The sequence below is a fragment of the Bacillus rossius genome, chromosome 1 (assembly GCF_032445375.1).
Source record: "Bacillus rossius redtenbacheri isolate Brsri chromosome 1, Brsri_v3, whole genome shotgun sequence".
In the NCBI taxonomy this organism is placed as follows: Eukaryota; Metazoa; Arthropoda; class Insecta; order Phasmatodea; family Bacillidae; genus Bacillus; species Bacillus rossius.
In genome coordinates, this window is record NC_086330.1 from 297,029,830 (window position 1) to 297,048,496 (window position 18,667).

The 18,667-nt window shown below is 35.7% G+C and overlaps 1 protein-coding gene across 1 annotated transcript in view; it reads left to right on the top strand.

Moving 5' to 3' along the window:
* Window positions 1–1,418: 1,418 nt before the first annotated feature.
* The window catches only part of LOC134527786 (short neuropeptide F), a 186,011-nt gene continuing 168,762 nt past the window's right edge, over window positions 1,419–18,667 (top strand). The window contains exon 1 of the mRNA XM_063360733.1: window positions 1,419–1,505. The gene's annotated coding sequence lies outside the window, so the exon portion shown is untranslated. The remainder of the gene's footprint in view (window positions 1,506–18,667) is intronic.

Sequence of the window (18,667 nt, forward strand, 5' to 3'; positions counted from 1 at the left end):
AACACAGCTGTGTTCATTTGAACCTAACAAAAATTCCTGATTATAAAAAAAAATAGAGAAAGAGGGCATTTATGTATTTTAACTAAGTGCACTGATTCATTCAGAAAATAATATTCGGTTACTTCGAAAAAATTTCTAGTTCATATGTGTTAGTAGTTTATACAAATTGATTTTATATATTTAATTTGATTCAAAAACAATTATTACAAGCATATATAAATGCAAACATTCGTAAGAACATAATACTTCAACACTCATTCGTATCACATCAATATGAATATCATTAATGCTTGCAAAAGGAAAGTTATCACCAGAAATGAAAATACTTAACTCTGCATTGTTTCTTATTTCACACTTGCAAAATAAACGACAGGGCGAGATGCGAGTCTAATGGCACTGAGGTCAGCTGGAGGGTCGTGCAGTACTTGGCATGTGCTTGTGTTTCCGCTATTCCACACCCAGTTTGGTGAGCTGAGTGTTGTTTGTGCTGCTCTGTGAGTTTACTGTTCTATTGGCAGGTGCTCCAGTAACAGAGACGAACAACACTATGTTTAATAGTAGGGGAAATTATTAAGTGCCTAGGGGCCCTGCTAGTCAATATTAGTTTGCAAACACTTGCATATTCAAACAATTTTTTTTTAAATCTCTGATACTGCACAAGAATGCACTGAAATACTTATCAAGTATTTGACCCATTTGGCCATTTTTTTTTATGAATTATTCTGTTCGTTTAAACCATTCTCATTTACTGATTTTAATGAAATCAGTAATTTTTTTAGTATGCTTTAATTATATATTTTTGAAGAAGTTAGCACAGCACTATGCTGCTCAAAACATTAATCTGGAATGTCTCCAGCGAGGCGGCGCAGTGGTGACGCACTGAGATCGCACTCCAGAGCCGGGCATCGAGCACCGGGCCGCCGAGTCAGTCCAGGTGCATGCTGGGACTGTGCTTGACTACAGGTCACCATCTGGTCTGTGTTATCGTTCGCCATCTCCAATGCCCGCGCTGATAAAGAGGCTTTCAAAAATATATATAAATGGAAACGATCAAAAAGGTTTGAGTTTTGATGTTAGGTTATTAAAAAAAATATTCTAAATAAATTACAGAATATTTAAATCATCTATCTTATTTAAGAAAATTGAATAAAATTTGATAAAATTACACTAAAAATCATAGCCAACGTATATATTTTGATCAATATAGACTCGAAATTTTGAAGCCTCGGAAAAAAAATAAAATTGTTAGTAACAACCAGATCCCTGCACCCCTACTAAACCGCTTAATGGGCACGCAGTCGGAAGAGGAAGTATTCAGAGGCGGCTACACGACTTCTCTGTCCGGCGCCGCCCCCTCCCCCCGCCGAGGGCCGTGCGCATGCGCGGCGGGCGCGCGGCGCTATAAAGGCACGAGCGGCGCCGCGGCGGGCCGCACTCTCACGTCCCTCATCACGACTTGGCAACAGCGCCCGCCCAGCCTGTCGCACGGGACACCGCCTCGCAAGGTAACAGCAGAGCCACCCTACAGTGCTGCCACGTCTCCCCGGGACCGGCAGCGTCGCGCTGTCGGTGCACACGCAAAGTTTCGTTCGTTATAAGTAGCAGTTTGGTACAATTGAAAGCACAAGAATTTTACTGAAACTCAAAAATATTTTATCCATGCAGGCCACCGCCAAATATTTTGTGTTGACTAACAACAAAGAAATATACTTAAGTGGCTTATTCGTGACAGCAAGATTTTACTGTCACTAATAAATTACTTAGTGACATTTTTTGTATTAATAGGGCCTATATAAATAAATAATAAATAATAAATGAAGTGTGTCAGCCACGGTGTGGATTAAGAAAAAACTTCATTACCTAGTTATTTAGACTTTAAACAATCAAATATATTCAATAGAGTAAAAAAAAAATTGAAAACCACAACAAAACTGATGTATTTGTATTGCACAGAACATGAAATGACGTACGCCGAACTCGAAAACTAAAAATCAAGGCGCAGGTACAGATATTTCCGGGCACGTGGCAACACTGTTGGTCTCGACACCGACCGCCTGAAAGTTAAAACACTGGTACCCCATGCAGACGTTCGCATTCGCGCGTCCCGCGACTTGGGAATCAATAGTCACGTAGTTTGTAAGCCTACGTACCGCATGTGTCTTGTGACTGTCTCCAACTGACATTTCTCAGAAGTAGTACAAATGTCATACGTATGTTTCTGCCACTTGTTCTGTCAACTGTGTTTGCAAACAAACATCATATAATGCCTTGCAATTGACAGTTAACTGTCAAGTGTGGGACGAGTTACACCACACAGACGTAACGTGTAAACGTCTAGCACGCATTTCCGTTTCATCCGCTGGCTAAGGCAGTTAATGCAAAGACCACTCTTAAATTGAGTCTTGGTCATTTGGCCCTGAAAGAGAAGTCGGCCGAATTTATTCAACTCAAAAACATTAACCTGAGTTGTATTATTTGTAGTTATATTATTAATTAGTTGTTGACTGCTCCGAACAGCCTTGAATATTTTTGAAGTCGACAATTTTTCCCCCCGTACGTCTAGTAAACCCCTACATTTGACACTTTTGTTGTTGCTATTTATCTCTAATTATAGTCTTGCTCAATGTTGCATCGTGTTTAAATCACAGTTAAGTGATGACTTTTTTTTAAATCAACCTTATTTTGAAAAATCATTTAAATTACCCTACAATTTCCCATGTTGAGCAGGTTGGGTGGTTACGCGCTTGCTCGAATGCACGCAAGTACTCTGAATGGACGTTATAAACGACATATCTCACTCTTCTCTCCTCCCAGCCGCTCACGCGCCCGTCGCTATGTCCGTTCTGGCTCGAAGTTAAGTTGGGAATTGCAATTTACTTACGGACATTTAATAAAAAATGCACCTCCAATATAGCAAGGTATCTTATCTTCGTGGTTTGGTTATTCCACGGAAAACAGTTTAATTTTAAATCCATAATAAATTATTAAGTATATAGCACATTTCTAAACAACCTAGCAGTGGTAATTATATATTTTTTCACTTTAAATATGCTATCGGATGTAAGGTTTTCCAGAATATAGTGTATTCATTGTTCAAAATCTGAGACCAAGTAATAACCTGTAACTTTAAAATGTATCACTTTTCTGTTAAATGTGCTGTAGAATAAAACCAAAACACAATAAGATAATTGTAAAAATGTAAAAACTGTCAAATCTGTTTTAGTTTGGAAGTGAGAATAAATGGTGGTTAGTTCACATCTCACACGATACGGCTGGTATTTATTTTATCGAGATTTTTTAAGGGGAAAATTAATAATTGCCACATCTTTCATTGTAATATTACTTTCCTACAATACAGTCATTGGCATATAATGCACGTGATGAAATATAAATGGTAAATGAGCGGAACTGTCCTGGGTGGAATAACCCAGTCCCGGATGACTATGCCGGACCTAGCTGCATGAACGAGGCCCTTGATGCTCACCAGCAAATAAATGCTAGGGTAAACGAGCATTAATTTATTGTCACTAGTTATTTTATAACATGAACACAACGGCAACGTTTATTATTCACCGTGGCGACATCCCAGTCTACTTAGCTATTTCAGTCGGTACAGTTCCACCTGTGTCGTCCCTTCAGTGACCTGGGCACCGCGGCACAGCCTGTCGCACGCTGAGAGGAGTCGCGCCGCAGTCCTAGCCTCGCTGGCCAGGCGCGGCCTTCCTGTCTGCGGTCCCCGCGTTCCTGCCCGGGAGCGCTAGTGTGAGACCTGCCGTTTCCTTCCTCGGCTGCCCTGCACGCTGTCTCCGATGGTCACTACCTATTCTCTAACGCCACGCACAACATACACGGTTTTACTGTCAAGTAACACAACACTCACAAAAGCTAGCTTGTGTGTGAGTGCTAATGGAGTAATTTATGCCCACGCGCAGTGTTCTTACTATAGATATAATTAATATGTATATATACACAACTATATCAAAAGACCGTAAAAAAGTATTCTGTTTAAATGTTAGATTTATTAAAATTTAATAAATTGTATCAGATAAAGTTGTATATTATTCAAAATAATACACAAAATTTAAATTTATTTTTTAAAAATTTAATAACTAAGGCTACCAAAACACCCTACTTAAATACTATATAAATCTCATCAGTTAATTGTTATATTTGTTTTTAAATTCTTAATAAGGTAAAGTACAATTTTTTAAAACAAAATTTTTTAAGGGCCTTTGGGAAATAAATTATGTAGAGGAACACGTAAATTTGCGTTCAGTTTATGCCGAGAGAAGATGAATTAGAGCTTTATAATTTAACTGATTTTTATTCTTGTACATACTCGTTATTGCAGTTGTAAGGTACAATATTTTATTAGCATATACTCTTAGAACTTTAAAAGTTTCACAGATGAGTACGCAAAGATTTTTTTTTAACTTACATGAATTTTTTAAAATTGTAACAGGTGTTTTCATAAAGTTTGGTTTACTTAGCTATAGTTCATTATGTTCTGCAATACAGTATTTTGGCATGGGGAATAATGAACCAATCTAATACCTTCTGAAGATAATACCGATTTTAGATCAACGAATATATACAGATTTTCCTATTTAAATTGTGAGAAATAAACAAGTTCATCCAGTAAAGAAGAGAACAGTCGAAAACGCTACCGAAATATTTTGCCTCCCGAACACTTTCTGAAGACTAGCTGTCTACAAGTAACAAATACCTGGGTAAAATAAAATAAATAATATTTATAAGGTTTACTAAAACTTTGAACAGATTAGATAGTATGCCCAATAAGGGAGTCATGAATCATTTTGTCCTTCAACCCCACGAGATAATGGTTGGTGTTTTGATAATTGTGTTTTAATAAATCTGTTATCATACCAGGTAGACGGATGGGACAGGGAAAGAGGAAAATTTAGGGAAATTAAGTCAGAGCGTTTAAATCATTACTTTGTACATGCAAGGTAAAAACATTCAAGTGTGTACGCTTCACAGATATGGTGACTAAGGCTGAATAGCGTAAGGTCTGTTACATTCGCTCAACACGACCTTCTTAAAATTTTCACTTTGACATATTTTAATCCCAATGATTTTACATGTCGATGATTTTATAGTTCCTTGTAGTACCTTTGTTGAGGACATTAGCTGGCATTATTTTGTTCGGAACATATTTAATAACATGAAGCGGAACAATATTTTTATCTACATTATGTGTAATGATTTAAACAATACTAAAATAGAAATACAAAACCTATGTAGAAATTAGCTTGGTCTAAAAGAAAGAAAAGTTCTGTCAACATGTAAATAATTGATAATGGATTAAATATAAAATGCTTATATTTGAATGTTTTATTAATTAAAAAAAACTGGTAAAAATTATAGCCTTATACCTACGATTGCTGCTGTAAATGTTTACTGAAATATCATTTGTGGATAACCACGATCTGTCATTTACATGTACCAGGGAAACCAAACCTATCACGATAAAAACTAACCTAAGTTCATTACCATATCACAAGCTATAAATATGCCAAATTTTATGGTGATTGATTAAACAATTGAACAGCGAAAGTGAAAAAGGACAGACATTCTTATTAATAATATTGGCGATATTTATACACACTTAATTGTATATATATAAACATATGCATAGACAAAATTTGTTGTGTACAGTGATTATGTGACATATAATGCAGTCGATGTTGCAATATGATAGTGAGCGTAGTAGCATAACTGTTCCGAATGTAATTACGTGATGTACAATGCATTACCAGTAATGAAATAAACACTGAAATGATTTGAAATTATTCAGGTGAAAGTAGCATAATCACTTTCACAACATTTTTTTTTAAATCTAAATGTGTTACTCCAATGCAGTAGTTCATTACCGTGTGTTGGAGTCAGGCAGACACATTAAAAAATCCTCGTGTGTCTCGCACTTCATTGCAGGCAGCTAATTGCACAGCCACCATGGTTAGTAAAAAAATGTGGACATGAGTTAAACTTCCGTATCAGTAGATCATTAGTGATTAACTCATAACACTGGGCAACATTAAAAATTTATACGATGTTTTAAGACTGTAAAGTTATTCTAGAAGTACTTTTTATGCTGATGTCAAATATGATTTTAATTTTCCTGTATCACGTAAGGTTTTTATACAATTCAATTTTGAGTTGTTTTTTAAGGGACCGTAAGACACCCCTGGCCTGAACAAGCGTTTTAGCGTTTATGCTAAAGTGCGCATAGCTTCTTTAATACGGTGTTTATAATGATGACTGTGGCATATAATTTAGATAGTAATGTAAATGAATTATTAAAACTGAAACCATTAAAAATATTACATTCCAAGAGAGAAAATGGCTGAAAACTTAAAATTAAGTTGGTTTTCACTCTTGTAACGTAATATTTTTGAATGGTTTCAATTTTAATAATAACTATGCATTATTATCTAAATTGTTTACTACAATCTTAGTTATAAACGAAGTATTAAAGAAGTTATGTGCTATTTAGCATCCCAAAACGCTTGTTCAGATCAGGGGTAAACAAAACCCCTTAAGTAAATGAAATATTTGTACAGTAAACAATTTATTTGAGTTTCATTTAAAAGTCGTGTATTTTATAACCCAGCATGAACTTGCAATGCACTTGAATTACAGTGGACAATAGTATAATATATTATAATAACTTTAAAATTCTATGACAGTTACAAAAACCCAACGGTATTTGACAATTTAATTCGTCTTCGCTGATTTCACTTAAAGATCTGTCTGACGTGGGTTCAAACTTCTTTTCCTCGATTGTTTGCCTTCAGCAGTGCCCTCTCTTTTAAGCATGAAGCAGTAGTCTGTCATTGTCTGTACATCGCACCTTCCCTGGTATCTCTTTTTAATGTCCTTTATGTCCTGGTGAAAACGTTCTCCTTGTTCTTCGCTGACATCGCCGAGATTCGCAGGGAAAAAATCAATATGTGAAATTAAGAAGTGAAGTTTCACACTTACGTTACATCCTAATTTCATGTAATCCTCCAATATTTCTTTAACCATTCTTTTGTACTCAGGATTTTTTTGTTACCTAAAATGTTGGCCACACCTTCTTTAAAAGAAACCCAGGCCTTTCATTTCTACAGGATTCATTGCACTTTCGAACATACTGTCTTGCATTAATTTTCTTAACTGCGGTCCCACAAATACCCATCTTTCAGTTCCGCATAAGATATTTTCGGAAATTTTGTTACCAAACATTGGAAGCAGTCGCCTTCTTTTGGAAGTGCTTCAGTGAACTGCTTCATTAATTCAAGTTTAATGTGAATATGAGGTAATAGTACCTTATATAGTGGTAAATTTATTATGTTCTGTGAACCGGGTAGGGTTTTTCTTTTGGGCCAGTCTGTCTGCTTCCAGTGTTTGTCTTTGGCACAGCTGTCCCATTCACAAATAAAAAACGGCATTTTTGTGTAGCCAGATTATAGAACAAGTAGCATATGAACAACTTTTAAATCACCGCAAATTGTCCAATAATGTTTTTCATAGTTCACAGATTTAAGCAGAACTTTGTGATTTTCGTGTGTTTCCTTGAAATGCACTGAATGGCAATGGGTAATGACCGAAGAAATTTCTATTACGTAAAATGACACCTTTGAGACTACTTTTGGACGAGTCTTTAAAAAACCTCCAATCACTTGGATTGTAAGTGACGTTAAAGAGATTCAATAAACCCTCAATATCACAAAAATAAACCAGAGAGTCTTTTACTTTAAAGAATTTTATTAATTCCTTCTCTCGAGTTCTATACCAAGAGAATGAAACTCCAGATAGTAGGAGATTTTTTGCTTTCACTCTTGAGCCAAGCAATTGAGCAGCATCCTTTGTTAGGTCAAACGAGTTAAATCACGTCACGAGTTAAATCGTTAAGTTAATTTTGAGTGAATAATTTTGGCGCAGAATTTTCTTCGGACTTGTAAACATCATCATCACATTCATTTTCTGAACTGCTCTCCTGTATCACATTTTCGAGACCGGAAGGTGGAACTGGGATAGAAGAGATTCACAATGTTATAACTGGTCGTATGGCCGAAGGAATGTTCGGATACTATATGTCCTTCTTGGTTTTTGCGTTATGACCTTGAACATTAACCATACAGAAATAACAGCCGTTAATATGATTTTGTGGCACCCTCCAAACCATTGGAATTGGAAAGGGCATTGATTTTTTTGCACCATTTTTCAACAGTCTCAGTCCCTCGATACATGTACGACATACCTAGTGCGGTGCCCAGTTTTTGTCTTGATCACCAAGCTTTATGCCAAAGTAAGTATAATAGAAATTTCTCACAAAATTACTGATTTCTTGTTTTTGCTTAGCGGTTACATTACTACCACAAATATAACAGAACACGTTTAGAACACTTACGGGAACTCTTTTCTCAAATATAACATCACACTAAAGCATGTAAACAATGAATTACAGTTTCCCTCCTAATGCCAGCTGGGTGTAACAAGTGTTGCCAACTATTAACTCTTACTGAAATAAAATTTTTCCTTCGCAATGAAAATTCCAGTTGTAAAATGTACGTTTAAATAAGAAAACTAGATTCCTCAATTTGAAAAAATAAAAAAAAAACTGTACGTGATAGTAAAAAAACGGATTGCAGATCTGTAATCCGCGCAAAAAAAATTAGGAACACCTAAGATCAGATAATAGAAAATCATGTTGCATAGTGATAATTAGTACACTTGAAGGCAGTGATACTTCCTTCAATACAACTTACACGACACAACAAACATTCAAAATGTATATTAAAATAGGAAAATTTATTTCATAAATATTTTTGTGATACTTTTAATCAATTCTTATTTTATTCATACCACATATTTTTCTCTACTGTCAGGTTTTTAATAACCAAAGTATAATTACACAGTTAAAAGTGGCAGGGGATGGAAGATAATTCTGAACTTTGCATAAAGATTTCTCAGTCAAAAATTTTTCACTCCAGAATGCTGTTATTGGTTGCAAAATAAAATGTCCGTAAAATTAAATCTCAAATGGCAAGCACAATTAGAATTGTATTTTGAATTCCATGCAATATTTCTAATATAACTGACTACGATGACCACTCATTTGTACATAACATTACAGCCATATCACACATACAAGGAATACATGTCTATCGGTTTTCAAGAAAGTCAAAATAACCTTTGAAAAGAAAGAAAAACACAAAATATTTCAGTCTACAAATAAATTTTATAATTAAATAATTTTTAAATCATGACCACTTATTCATTTACATTTAATGGAAAAGTATGACAAAGTTAAACATAAAACAAAATAACATTCTCTGTAATTAATTACATGGAAAATGTAAGTAAGAATTGAATATTTTTGATGTAAGTAAAGGGGTAATAATAAATTATGTTAACCCCAAATTACTACCCATAAAATTTTGTACCTTTCTTTAAAAATTTTAAATGACAATAGTTTATGAGTATTTTATAATTAAATAATTTAGAATAAGTTTTAAATTATGCTGTGGCAACATATACTTATTTATACATAAAAAACAAAGACATTTATATGCATATAAAATGTTATAAAACAAATTCGTTTAAAATCAAATAACTTGGAAAGTAGATGTGTGGTTTCACTTTTCTGCATGCATATGCACACACACACCACATGCAGAAATGTTGAACTATATAGGTTTTTAACTCTAAGTTACTGCTGCTTCTTAAAATAGATTATAAAAAGATTTTATGTAGTTATGGCAAGTGACAATTATTCACAAAATAAGAGATACAACTTAAATCACATGAAAAAATAGAAGTAGCTACATGACTATAAACGGCATGCATGTAACGGATACACGAAATTTTTGTTAGCATTATAGAAAAATTAAGCAAACTTAAAGTACTGAAATTATTACTAACATAAATAATGCAACAATCCTTATAGAAGTTGTGTGATATATATTGTTATTAACGCGGGAGACACGGACACGACGGGCGCCTAACGGGCCCGCACGGCCACTGACGTCACGCGCGCATACCTTCGCGATTATAACGGCCGGGCAGCGCCCTCCTTCCTTGGCGCTGTTATCCATTCCCTGGCGGTCCGGGAATTCCACGTGCAGTGGCACTGACAAAGCGCAGTTATTCTGGATGCTTCGAGCATCGGGTCGGCCCGGGATGACGCGACACGTCTCAACCACGCCAGTCGGTTCTAGTAAGACTGCCAAGGGTATGAAAGTGGCGACGCCGGCCTCCGCGGGAGTTCCGCGAGTTTCAACAGGCGAGTGGATTGAAGTGCGACTTCGACGAGCGACGAGAGACTGCGTACGCGGACAGGTGCAACTGTTAGGCTACGGCCACACGAGCGTGTTTTCACGCAGAGATTCTGCGTGAAAACACGCCAGAAATATGAACCGCAGCAAGGAGAATGAGACCGGCCAGACGCAGCGTGAATTCCCGCCGGGGAGAGGACAGAAAGGCGCGTCTTCAAGGTCGCCCGCAAGAAAATGCACCGCGGCCAATTCGTTGGCGTGATTTCACGCAGCGTTTCAGTCGATGCCCGGCCACACGTGCGGGAATTCTCGCCGCGTTCTGTTCTGAAATACTACCCATTGTAGTCGATATGTTACGACTTCCGGAAAATGTTCATGTAGTTTCTCTTTTCAGACCCCAAGACCTTAAAACCATGGTCAACTCAAAAGCGCGCGCGTATGTGTGTGTGTTATATATATATAAAAAAATCACATATTGTTTAGTTATTTCATGAACCTTTTTCGGTGCAAAAATTGGTTAGTATGACATTAAATTTACTGTAATATTTGCGTATGAAGTGTAAAGCCAGTTTTATGGATTAACATAATAAATGTCAAAAAATACAAAGAATCAAATTTTTTTATTAAATCTTTTTTTAGAATTTCTTACATCATATCCACTGTCAGTTCTAAAAACTATACAAGTACATGATTATTTAAAATAAATAATTTAATATTGCTTGCGTGGCCCTGCTGCAAGGAAAACGTTTGCGGAAGTTACAAGTGCATCTGAAATTGGAAGGTCAAGACGTCAGCAGATTGTACCGAAACAGAAAAGGGAGCTGTTGATTGTACTGCCAAGTGATGAAACACAAACAAGTGACACTGCTAAAAGAGAGATTCTTAAGAATATCGACCCAATAAAGAATGGACTGAAATTTAAAGGAATACGAAATATTGCAAAAGAGGGAATCATAATTGAAGCACAAGATTCTAGTACGATAGAGAAATTACAAAAGGATGAGAAAATATCCAAATTAGGAATACGTACTGAGCGCCCTACTAAACAGGGCCCGAAAATTATAATGTACGATGTGCCAAGAGAGTTTGATAACCCAGACATAGCTGGTATAATATTTGCTCAGAATCTGAGTGAAGATGAAGTTCTATTGGAGGATTTAGAGCTGGAATGTCGGTGCGCACAAGACGTGGAAGAAAAGATAACAAAGAAACAGTACACCTTGTTATTGAGTGCACACCTCAAATAAGAAATATTCTGCTATGCAGAACTCACATTTATATTGGTTTTTCTGCATGCAAGATCAATGACTTTGTGTCTATAACAAGATGTTTTAATTTTCAGATTTATGGACATCCTGCACATAAGTGAAAAGTAAAACCATTTGTTCTATTTGCGGATTAGAGGGACATAGTATACCGAATGCACTAAGAAGAATGATGGTAACAAGTGCGCTAATTGCCGTCGAGAAAACAAACCTCATGAACATCGGGTAGATAGTAATGAATGCCCTGCTTACAAGAGAGCTTATGAAAGGGAGATAGAAAGAACAAATTATGGTGAATTATGAAAATAATATTAAAATAGGACAACTAAATGCACAACGATCAGCTGTTGTAAGCGCTGAATTGATGAAGATTGCAGAAAGAATGAAGCTTGACATAATTTTATTACAAGAACCCTATGTTCTTCGTGGACAAGTATCGGGAATACATGGGCTAATATATGCAACAGGGGACAATCCGAAATCTGCAATTTGTATCCGGAATTAAACATTATCTACGATGCTACTCTCTGGCATATCAAACGAACATCATGTTTGTATGATTATGGAGATGATGATGATGAAAATATACATTATTTCATCTTACTTTCAGTTTGCAGATCAGATTGAAGTACATATTGACAAGTTAAATGCAATCTTGGATACTATAGGACATGAAAATATTATTATAGGCCCAGATACTAATGCCAAATCATCTTTCTGGAATTCACCAGTAAATTATGAAAAAGGTGAGATTATGAACGTCTTTATTATGGAGAGAGACTTATATGTTGTTAATGATGATTCATTAACAGGTACATATTTATCACCAGCAACAAATACTGAGACATTTATTGATATCACTTTAACTGATAATAATATGAAAGAAAGACTAAATGATTGGAAGATGCATTTGGATAGCTCAAGTGATCATAGATTGATTACATATGAAATTCAACTTCAAAGAAATGAGATGCCTCCTATAACAATAAGACCACGTTACATACATAAGAACGCTGATTGGAAAAGGTTTGATGAAATATTACGAGGTAAAATTGATGATTTACAACTTGAAGAAGATATATATAATTCAACAGAAGCATTAGCTACAAGATTAACGACTATTTTACAAAATATTAGTGAAGAATGTTTTAAGAAACAAACAAAAATAATACCTGGAAACCCTTGGTGGGATATTGAACTGGAAGAAACAAGAAGAGATTTAGAAATATTAAGAAGAATCATGAAGAGAACGAAGAATGGATTTTATAAAGTTTTAATACTACAATACAGAACAAGAAAAAGGAAATATAAAAAAGATATCACTTCGAAGAAGAAATTATACTGGGAAAAACTTGTCTTAAATAAGGGGAATATGGATCCTTGGGGCTATGCATATAAGGTGATGGCTGACAAATTACGAAGTCCTTTTGAGATTCCTGGGATGGTTACAGCAAATAGACAAATAACTGATATCACAGAAAATCTGGAAACCATTTTACATGATTTATTACCTGATGATCACTCTGATGAAGACACCAATATACAGAAGATGAAGAGAGAAGCGATGAAAGAATTGCCTGATACACAAGATACAGCTTTATTTACTCTTCAAGAACTTGACAAGATAATTAAAGAGCTCAAACCACGAAAAGCACCAGGAAGAGATAACATCACAATTGAGTTAATTTGGCGAGCCTATCCTCGAATTAATGAAATACTATTACATTTGTATAATTTATGTATAACCTCAGGAACATTCCCAAAAATATGGAAGGAAGGAGTACTTAATATTATGTATAAGGGAAATGCTAAGGACCCAAAACTAACGAAGTCTTACCGACCTTTAACAATGTTCCCAAATTTGGGAAAAATTTATGAGCGGCTTATCAATGTAAGAATAACGGCTTATCTGGACTCTATAAACGGCATAGATAAACAGCAGTATGGTTTTAGACGAGGGTATAGCACAGAAAAAGCACTATACGATGTAAAGAAATATATTGAAAATCTAGAAGAAAAATATGTGCTTGGTGTGACAATTGACATAGCAGGAGCATTTGACCACGCGTGGTGGCCCCAGGTATTATGGCGATTGAAGAATCTGAATGTACCCAAGAACTTGTATACTGCCATAAAGGGCTTCCTGCAAGAAAGGAAGTGTGAATGCAGATTGGGCCACATAGTGATGGAAAAGACGCTCACTATGGGTTGTCCACAGGGATCAGTGCTCGGTCCACTGCTGTGGAATATTTTATTTGATGAATTACTAAAAATCGAATTACCGGATAACTGTATTATACATGGTTATGCAGATGATGGCCTGCTTATTATACCATCCGATTCTCGATACGAATTAGAGCAGACAACAGAAGCAATCTTACGCACTATTGACATCTGGGCAAGCAGTGTTCGACTACACATCTCACCTGAAAAGACAGAAGGTGTACTTCTCAAAGGCAAATTACATAAAGATAGACCACCTTTAATAAGATTTTGTGAACGCATAGTCAAGATAAAACAAAAAGTTAAATATCTAGGGGTACTGATAACAACTGGAACAGGATATCAAGCACATATACAAGAAGCATCTCAAAAGGCCCTATTGTTTTTTCAGAAAATAAGGAGTCATAAACCAACATCAGTGGGTTTGAACACCAATACTATGATTACCTTGTACAATGGAGTATACTTGGGTATACTTACCTATGCGTGCACTGTATGGTATGATCTATTACGCAATCAACATGTAAGAAGAAAACTATGTGCATCTCAACGAACGGCCCTAATAGCAATTACCAAAAGCTACAGAACAACATCATTAGAAGCATTGCAAGTTATTTATGGAACTTTACCTATAGACCTATTAATTCAAGAAAGAGCAAATGTAGCAATTCTGAAGATGAATAAGGAATATACTGCATCGAAAAATCGTAGAATCCATACAGAAAATATTGCAATTTGGCAAGAAAGGTGGCGAAACTCAAACAAGGGAAGGTATACATACAACATATTCCCCTCAATAAAAGAAAGGATGAAATACTCTTGGATTTGTACTGACCATTATACATCACAATTTTTAACAGGTCACGGAAATTTTAAAAATAAATTAAATTATTTTAATTTAGTGGAAAGTCCTATGTGCTCTGTATGTACGGAGGAAGATACAGCAGAGCATGTTCTAAATGATTGTATTAAAATAGAAGACATATGAGACATATACGCAAGGAAGATGGCCATAGAAGATGTAGACATTAAGGACATCAATTGTAAGAAACAAGACATGAAATATGGAGGAGTTACACCTTTGAAGTATCCAAGAGACTAGAACGTTTTGATAGCTGGATGCATGAAAGATCTCTGATGGAAGACTTGCTCTCCGACACGGAAGAATAATTATGCCAATAACTCTTCGATTTTCCTACACAAGTTTCTTGGCTGTTCTTCTTGTGTATGTGTAATCGAACAGCCGGATATTGAACAAAACACTTGAAGTTTAAAAGAACTAAATAAGGAAAAGAGAACAAATAATATACACCAGATCTCTCTCTCTCTCTGAAAAATGAAATAATATGATGGCAAAAATCTACCCCCCGGAAAATTGTATAAGCAAGTTAAAAGGAGATGAATTATTATATAATATAAACAGTATAAAATTATATAATATAATATGTATATTATTGTGTATGTTAATATTATTATCTGTGTGCAATAAATAAAATATACTACTCTTGCAAACCTTAAAAAAGGATTATATAAAGAGTAGTTTTAAGCAATATATATAACTTACAACATATATTTTTTTTTCTATAAGCTTCAAGATAATCTGTGGACTCGACAGATATTTAGTGACTAATGAACAGACATTAAGTATGGTGATTTAATTAGTAATGTAAATATTAGTAGTAAATAAAACTGTATAAAATTAATTGGGTTATCCTTACGAACCTGTTTCCCATCAGGCATGTGCCACTTTTGGTAAACATTTTATTTTCCTTTTTTGCATGTTATTTTTCCAGATACCTTTTATTATGGTTTATTTGATTCTGACTGATTTTATTTAATTATCTAGTTTGGATATTTGGATTATTTATTCTGTTAAATTTACTTGTAAGATTTCGCTACGTTGGTGGCTACAGCACGATCATAAGAATACTAAAGATTTACGTATTTTTATTGTGTTAGTTTTAGATACGTTTTAGGCTGCACATTAAAAAATTAATAGTAAAAAATATTTTCTGGACATGCCTTATAATACGTTGGTGTGTAGTAAATAATGCATGAAAGTGTCTATTTTCTGAGGCACACGAATACAGCGCCGTGTGGCGGCCGAGCCGCGAGGCGACAGCCACGAGTCGCCGGGCGGGCAGCAGTGAGGAGCAAGAACTCGCGCGCGAATTTCGCGCGAAATATGACGCGTTTTAGCCGGTCCGCGGATGTACTGTGAGCATGGCTTTGAAGTGTTTGAAGGTGCAATACATTTAAGATGTAAAGACAATTATACGGATGCACAGGGCGTGTGGTGATCGGGCGTGCTATAAGTAATTTGGTGGTTAGCAATTCACTTGCAATTTCTGCATCTGTTCGTCGTCAAGCGTCAGCTGTGTATTTCAGCTACAAGATACGTCCTTTTATGTGCCAGGCAAGGCTGTGTCTGGTACTGCTATTTTTAAGTTGCGAGACGCAATATTACGACCTACTGCATGGATTCTCAGTGCACCGGCCAGCGCATTATCAAGTAAGTCGCACCCGCCCAGTCCCGATAAAACATTTAGCACGACGTCATCAGGCACTGCGTTTAAGCGTCGCACAGCGGGGCCAAATCCGAATTCCCTGGCCAAAAGTCTTAAAATTATTTTTTTTTTATTTCGCGAATCCTGTAGTTATATTTTGAAATATAAGTGTCCAGGGCATCAAGAATTGCACAAATCACTTCGTTATGACGAATAGTTTTTGCACAGTAATTGAGAGAAGACTAAAAAACTCAACTTTCAGAACAAAATTAGGTAATAAAAACTTTGTTTATTGATCGATGCACTCACTTTTGGTTCAACATTTTAGAGTTCTCAGAGGTACTAGCTTAATATACGTTCTTTTCTGATTTTTAGGGTACATATTTCGTATCGAGAAAGCTACAACTATCTTGCAAATTAACGTATTTTAATAAAATAACGGTAAAATTTAAGTAAACCTAACTGTTCTTTGAGCTACAAAATTTCCCCCGATTTCCCCCAACCAGATTTTTGTGTTTTTAGGCTAGTTATACTTCGGATTTTCGCGCGTACGGTTTTGTTTATTTGTCTGGCTGAAGCCATGTCAGACCGAGTTTTGTAAAGCACAAAACGCGAAAGCCATTGGAAAGTACTAAAGACTACTATTAGGCATAAAGTGCATTGTTTTTTTCTTCGCACCTATGTTAAACAAATTACTACGGTGTGTTAATTACGAACCTGACCTTCCTAATTTCAGAAGAGATAGCACCACTGCCAGCCAGTGATTAGGCCAGTGATTAGTATTACATTATTATGGCGTCAGCCAGACAAATAGCTAGCGCCAGGCAGCGCAGGGCGTGCTTAGTAAATCGTGCATCAAGTGTACACATGTCGTCTGCTAACACAATTGTAAGAAAATAAATGCTTAACACATTTAAATATATTGAAGATTAATGGTGATATGTTATAATGATTTATAACAATTATTGTTTGCAAATATTCACGGTAAAAAATATTTATAAACGGTACATAAAAAGTGACTATTTCTTACGCACGACTACTGTGCGTGTAGATCGGCAGCCATTCACAATGTTTGTTTACAGTCGGCTTTGTTTATTTCAGAACTCAGCTAAGAGTGAACAAAGAATAATAAAAAAAGCTGATTCTTCTTTGTTTACCACCTCCGAAACTTTCCAGTAAAAACACGAGAACCAACAAAAACACGCGTGGCGGTCACCGTCGCAGCTGAATATACTCAACGGGCAAATTAAAAATTATTTATCTTTCAAACGAGCAAGTTTGAGCAAATGCCGTTTTCAGGGCTATATAGAGTACATATTAGGGTACCTAAAAACACAAAATTCTGGTTGGGGGAAATCGGGGGAAATTTTGTAGCTCAAAGAACAGTTAGGTTTACTTAAATTTTACCGTTATTTTATTAAAATACGTTAATTTGCAAGGTAGTTGTAGCTTTCCCGATACGAAATATGTACCCTAAAATCAGAAAAGAACGTATATTAAGCTAGTACCTCTGAGAACTCTAAAATGTTGAAACAAAAGTGAATGCATCGATCAATAAACAACGTTTTTATTACCTAATTTTTTTCTGAAAGTTGAGTTTTTTTGTCTTTTCTCAATTACTGTGCAAAAACTATTCGTCATAACAAAGTGATTTGTGCAATTCTTGATGCCCTGGACACTTATAATTCAAAATATAACTACAGGAATCGCGAAAAAAAATAATTAATTTTAAGACTTTTGGCCAGGGAATTCGGATTTGGCCCCACTGTGCGTCGGAGTAACAGTAACAGTATTTTTTTTACGCCCAACCAAAGGTCTATATTTGGGGAAGACCCGGGGGCCCACTCCCCCAAATAAAAAAAATTAAATTAATTGGTACACCCGCCCTCGAATTAGCGCTGTTCAATTTACGCGGTTTTGAAGTAACGAAACCAATCAATTACGGCATGATTTGAGTAGCTTGGTCATACATTTGAAGCAGCGCTTTTTTCTTTTGCGTGAATTTCTGTAGCATTTCTGTTGCATTAAATACAATGCAATTAATTAATAATTTGACGAACCAACAATATGCCGTTTTATTAATAGCAATTAATTATTTTTCATGGCATATTTATTTCCGACGACACCCGAGTGTTCAGCCAACGTTTATATTACGCCATTTCGCATCTCAGCAGTAGCTGTATAGAGAAAAGGCTGAAGATTTAGGGTCTAGTTTATCTATCGCGTATTAGGATGCGCTAGTGACATCATGGCAGATACGCATTTAGTAAACAGAGTCGAGAATTACGTTAGCAGGTTAACGTTTTCTCTGCTGGTTTGTCAACTTATTTATCTGTATCTATGTTTATTGAGTTAGTGAGCTTTTGAATAGCTGTGTATCTGCGATCAT